The sequence below is a fragment of the Eretmochelys imbricata genome, chromosome 2 (genome assembly GCF_965152235.1).
Source record: "Eretmochelys imbricata isolate rEreImb1 chromosome 2, rEreImb1.hap1, whole genome shotgun sequence".
Lineage (NCBI taxonomy): Eukaryota > Metazoa > Chordata > Testudines > Cheloniidae > Eretmochelys > Eretmochelys imbricata.
The window spans coordinates 229065153-229071633 of NC_135573.1; positions in this window are offsets into that span (position 1 = coordinate 229065153).

Sequence of the window (6481 nt, forward strand, 5' to 3'; positions counted from 1 at the left end):
TTCGATCACTTTTCCCCAGAAAGCATGGGAATAGCAACTTGATGCTGAAAGTACCTAACCTGCACAACTCCAATTAATGACAGTTGCATGGAACTTAACATCAGCAAAAACACTTGGAAAAAACTTACATTTGTACTCACTTCCTTAACTTTGGCTTGCTTCAAATTATACACAGGGGCACTGGACCACTCACATTGAATTAAATGGACTACACAAACTGGCAGATGCAAGTTGAACTGACATTATTTCTATCAAATTACTAACTAGCTATTAGTGAACATAATCAGTTAGTATTAGCCTTGTTTTCACAGGTGAGCATCCAAGTTCATGAGCTGCAGGTGCTTGGATTCAAAACCAGGCTACGGAATCATATCAAGTGACTATCTATAGAAATTTGCAGTTTAAAAAAACAATGAGAAAAGCTGCACCAATGCCTCTGCCTGGGTGTTTAGATGTACACATCACTCATCAGTGGCACCTAGAGCAAGGGCCTTTAACTATATTAAAAAAACAAAACAAAACTGACTCATGCCATCCTACAATTGGTAATCGCCATCCACAATAAGCCTGGAAGGGGGGAAACAAATCCTCTCAAAGTAAAGAACAAGCCCTAACACAACAATTATGGGCTCATTGCCTCTTGACACTAGATAAAAATCACTAAGCTATGGCTGAAAATGAGACCATACAAAAATAGGTCAGCTGTAAAAATAGCCCACAATCAAACCATTTCCTCATGCACAAGTGAGGCTCTGTGCGTTTAATAACAGGTGAGCATAGGCTTTAGTAGCATGAAACAAAGTTATGCTTTTACTACTTTAGCTAGGGCAAGAGCCACAGTCAAGTGACTTACTGAACATCTTAAATCTGGGGCAGAGTTACACAAACTCTAAGTATTTTGCATCTGTACCTCACAGGATCAAATTTTATATAGGTTAAATGAACAAGTAGTGCTTGGGAGCTTATGCTGATGGAATGGCAGTAGTAGTTACATTTGAAACCGTTTACCATCCCTGTCAATAAACATGTCCTCTACAACTAAGGGTAGCCTATTTGTATAAGATTCTGTGTACTCCCCCTCCTATGGTGTATAGACCCATACTTACAAGGATATACAACCACATATCAGCAATTGGAACAAGCTCAGTAATACTTAACTGGGGGTTTCCAAAGGAAGAGGTGAGCTCAACACTTACTTCCAGATATGTAGTGCATAGGATAGTTTGTCTGCTGGGGGTGAAGCAGAATTTTGGCTGTAGGGTCATTGCCTCATATGTTGTAGAAGCATATAGTTAGAGACAGGGTATTGCAGAAAGAGGATTGTCTAGGCAGTTGAATGCCACCCTAAAGAACTAGATTTTATCCGTACCTCTGCCTGTGTCATGCTAAGCAAGTCACTTAACTTTTCACAGATGGTCACTGGTTGTGTGTTTTCTAGTTGGTTGATGGGAGGCCTTGGGACTGAGGGGAAGTGGCTGGAGCATCTCTATTGTTGGGTCATGAGCATCTGGGAGAAGTATTCATGTAACTCAGTTGGGTACATTCCTGTCTGTGGGGCTTGTCTAAACTGGTAATTAATAGTGCTGCAATTTTCTTGCTTGGGGTGTGAAAAACACCCCCCTGAGCACAGCCAGTCACAGTGCTGTAAAGCATCAGTGTAAACAGTGCCCCAGCCCTGGGAGCTATGCCTCTCGTTGAGGTGGCTTTTTAAGAGCCACACAAGGCATGTTAAAGCGCTACCAGTGTAGACTGTCCCTAAGTGCAGCACCTGCCAGAGGTTTGTAGCTTGGCAACAGCACCATAGTGTGCAAGGGATACAGGAGCTTGGTGAGACAGAGGGCTTAGCAGTCCCCATCACACATTCTAGAACTTAGTACTGCTCACCAGCATTTTTCAGCCAGGTAGGCTGACCCAATAAGCCATGCTTTCTGCTTGTCCCCTCACTAAATGATGTTGAATGTAACTTGGATTCTCCAAAAATCCACTGTCTTCACCTGTAAGCAGAACTCCCTCCTGCTGCTTTATTTCTGCCTATAAGTTCCCTCTCTAGAAGATCTCACAGTCCCTTCATTAGCATTCGGTTCAGACTGCAAATGAGTATCCAGTGTGAACACCACAATACTCAGTATACTTGTAGTCAGACAGTAGGGTGACCAGATGTCCTGATTTTATAGGGACAGTCCCAATTTTGGGGTCTGTTTCTTATATAGGCTCCTATTACCCCCACCCCGTCCTGATTTTTCACATTTGCTGTCTGGTCACCATATCAGACAGCTAGATTAAACATCTCATGCCTGAAAGAAACCAGTTTCCCACCCTTCGGTGATCACCCTCAGTCACAGATCTTGAGAACATAACTTTCAGCATATATACATAACTCCTTACATACTATCCATCCATACATTTCACTATGATTATGAGGAGCAGTATGACACAGGCTCTCAGAAGACACTTTGCATGGCACCCTGAGGAATTAACGTGTAGCTATCAGACCCAGGGGATCTGTATAGCTCTTATGCACCCCTGTGCCCTCTGCCAGTTAGCACTAAGATATCCCTGGGTCACACCTGCACAGAAGGGGGCTGAATTAAGGTTGAAGAAGCAACCTTAATCTGGCATTTCCTAACATTTGAGTGCTTCACTGCAACTTCAACGTTATTTTAATGGAATTTCTTTTCGGATGTAATAGATTAACAAACCTTGTAGTGTCTGTTATTTTCTTCCTGTGCAGGGAATTATAGCCTATGATCAATTCACCTCTGGCCCTTTCCTTCATTAACGTAAGTATTGCTCAATTTGTAGCACGCTTTCCAGACATCAAATCATTCTTGTCGTGCATTCCTAAAGCCTTTCCAACTCTTTACCACATTTTTAAAAGCGAGGACACTGAAGCTGAACACAGTATTCCAGCAGTTGGTGCACTGCTGATCTCACTGGACAGTGGTTACAAACAGGGAAAGAGTTCAATGAAAGGCAAAAAAGAGACATCCCTTGATCAGGGTAGAACAGGTGCCACAGTTAACCAGGAATTGTTTTTAAGCCTTTCATATTTTACTACTTTTGTCTAACAAATTACATCACACAAGGGCCAGAAAATGCAGGGACATGGCTGAAACAGTTCGTGGTGGTTAGAGGTGATGTGAGGTTATCCTTTGGTGACCTATGTATTACGCCCTACATAATTTCTACATATATAGAAACTTTCATCCAAGGATCTTACAAATCATCCAAATGTTTTACAAATATTAAACTCCACAAAATCCCCATGAAGGATGGACTATCCCAATTTTACAGCTGGGGAAACTGAGGCATAAAGCAGTTATGTGACTTAGCCAAGGTCAGGCAACAGGCATGGAGCACAGCTTGAATAGAATCCAGATCTGCTGTGTCTCACCCCTCCACTTCAGAGAGATGATAATATTTCTTCCCTATAAGTAATACAAGCCTCAGAACATTTGCAAATACATTATTTGCTTTAGAAATTTGGATCACTACAGGATGAGTTAGAGTAAATCAAATAGTGATCAGTCTTGTACAAACAATGTATTCCTAGGCAGTTGGACACTCTGTTCCCCGGTAGCTATTTTAATATTTCTTTCCAACACTATACAAAAAGAGGCCTTATGGTGAAATGACCCAAAGTACACAAATGGCTGGAAACCATAGGCTTCTTCATTTTGAGCATTAATATTATTGACTGTGAGCATGGATCACAAATTGTGGTGTTAGTGATCACTCAAAAAATCGTTAAATGATATGTCAGCAATGATCCAGAAATAAATTCTATATAGAATTTTGCTTAACCAATCACCCAGAATGCGATGGTAATTGGACCCAGTCTTTGAATAGGCTTTCCTTAGCAAAGGCAACCAGCATTTAACCCTGGTCACCACACAGGGACCATGTGAAGGGATGACTTTCTGTTGTGGCAGCCACTTGGCAATAGTTGACATTGTGCCCCCCAGTGGCACTGCTCAGCCAACGGAGACCACTTCATCGGTACTTTTAGAGCGTGCCCCAAGGCAGAACAAAGCCACAATCTCCAATAGCATCTCCACAGCTAAGGCATTACGGTGGGAAATATAGTTTTCTTATGAGGTTAGTTGTTGGATCAGCAGTAAGTAGCTTACTGCAGTTATATACTAACATCTTCCTGATCTGCCTAGATCAAACAGCATGAAGGTGACACAGCCATCGGCCACCCTCTTAGTACAGTGAGACTATTCAGGTAGATTTTGCTGTGGAATAATTTGCAGTATTCTTGCTCTTTCCCTGGGCAACTGGTTTTGTTTTATTTTTAAAGCAGGATTGAAAGCTCTATCCTGTAGTCCTCCTTTAAGCTTCAAGTAACACTGACCATAAAAGAGCAGGGATAAATCATATGATGCACTGATACCACTTCTTTTCATCTTGTTGCCAAAGAAATCAAAGACAATGGAAACTAATCAGCATGATGTTTGAAGGTGGAAAAGCTGCATCTGAAATAAATTGTGAGGGAATGGTAGCTACCTGTGTGTACTGTTACCATGTTAAGGGCAAGGCCCATCTTTCAAAGTAATATCTACCTTTCACATTCCTTTCTACAGAGCATCAGTAATAGCCATCACCACCTGACTGTGGTGGGGGGGTGGGGAAGGAGTCAGGTTATCAAACCCCAGCCATCTAGAGTTGGGAGGCCGTTTTCTAGTGTGTTTCTATGCACCATTACTGCTAAAAATGGCACCGAGTGTTAGCTTAACCCTTCCATTGCTGCCAGCTAGATGCCTTGCTAGGGAAGGTGACATTACATTTCAGCTTTTTTGTAAAGGCCTAGCATACGTACATCAGCTAAGAAGGGGGAAAGGCTGCAAACTTGCTAATCATATCCACAAAACAATTTTACTGCACTCTATTTCTCTGTTTGCACAAGATCAGTTCATTCCTAGCACATTTGTTAGTACAACTAATGTTCTGTCATAGCAAGCTGCTCTATTTCCGCTCAACAAGGCAGAGTTAGTGGGTTTAAGGCTACAGAACATTGCCACGTCTACAGAAAACAAAGCAAGTGAAAAGGGAACATGGTACACTTTGTATTCTGTGTTGTAACTGAAATCAATATATTTGAAAATGTAGAAAATCAGCCAAAAATATTTATAATAAATTTAAATGGCAATTCTATTCTTGTTTAACAGTGTGTTGTTTGACAGCCGTAGTTTAAACCTATGCTTCAGAGGAAGGTAAAAAAAACCCAGGGTCTCTGCCAAGCTGAACCAGGGGAAAATTCCTTCCTGACCCAAATATGGTGATCAGTGAGACCCTGGGCATCTGGGCAAGACCCACCAGGCAGATACCTGGGAAAGAATTCTCTGTAGCCACTAGCTCTCCCTTCAGAAATGACTGCTCACCCTTTTACTGTTCATGACTGGAAGTTAATGAGACCCACCTTTCCTAAGAGAGTTAGTAGAATAGTGACGTGCTGGTGGCTGCTGGCTTCTTGTCTTTGCACAGAGGGCATCCCAGACCTCACTGACACCGAGTGTTGTGCTGGTCACCACCAGGTTAACTGGAAGAATTAAAATGAAACAATAGAAGCCACCTCCAAAGGTGGTGGGCTGCATGGCAAAAGCCTGAGCAAGAAATAAGGATTAGAGGGGTTTCCTCAGGACTGACTGAAAGTGCAGGGGCTGGGACATTGATTGGTAGACCTGTGTGTGTAAGAAAGAGAAAGCAAACAGAGAGCCAGGGAAAGCCAGAGAAGCAGTTACAAGGGTGTCTGAGAGGAAGCAGAGTGAGGGCTTCTTGAGGCACAGGTCTGGCTTGGACGTTAGGAGCAAGGAAACTGCCTCCTGTTGTACGTTCCCAGAGTCTGCAGGGAAAGAGGACTTTGTGTACATTCTTTGTAAACAAACAGGATTATACCAAATGCCTGACTCGTATTAGCAATTTCTCCTCAACCCAACAGGGCCCCAAATATTGGCTAAATGCCTGGGCCAAGGGGCAGGAGTAACTCTGCACCGCCATCCAGCGGTTGGTGTTTCTTCCCCTTATAGAAGCAGAGGAAGCCGTTTTGCCACAGGCGCTAAAGTCTACTCACACGCTCACAATCACACACAAGGTACCTACTTGTATAAATATGGTAATAATGGCCCAAATCATGGAGCTCAGAAATCAGGCATGTTCCTTTGGGAAATACTAATGTCCACAGTCACTGAATCACTGTCAAAGAACTTAAAAGTGTATACAAAAGAATATGACACTCAAACGTCTATTGCACTAGTTCCAGAAATGTAGATCAGCTGCCCCCATGCGGTAGGCAGCATGTACTGCAAAACAGAACAAGTATGTACTACCTGCATCATGACAGGTTTCAGAGCCGTGTTAGTCTGTATTCGCAAAAAGAAAAGGAGTACTTGTGGTACTCAAATAAATCAGTTAGTCTCTAAGGTGCCACAAGTATTCCTTTTCTTTCTACCTGCATCAGCACATATACATCCTGAAACTG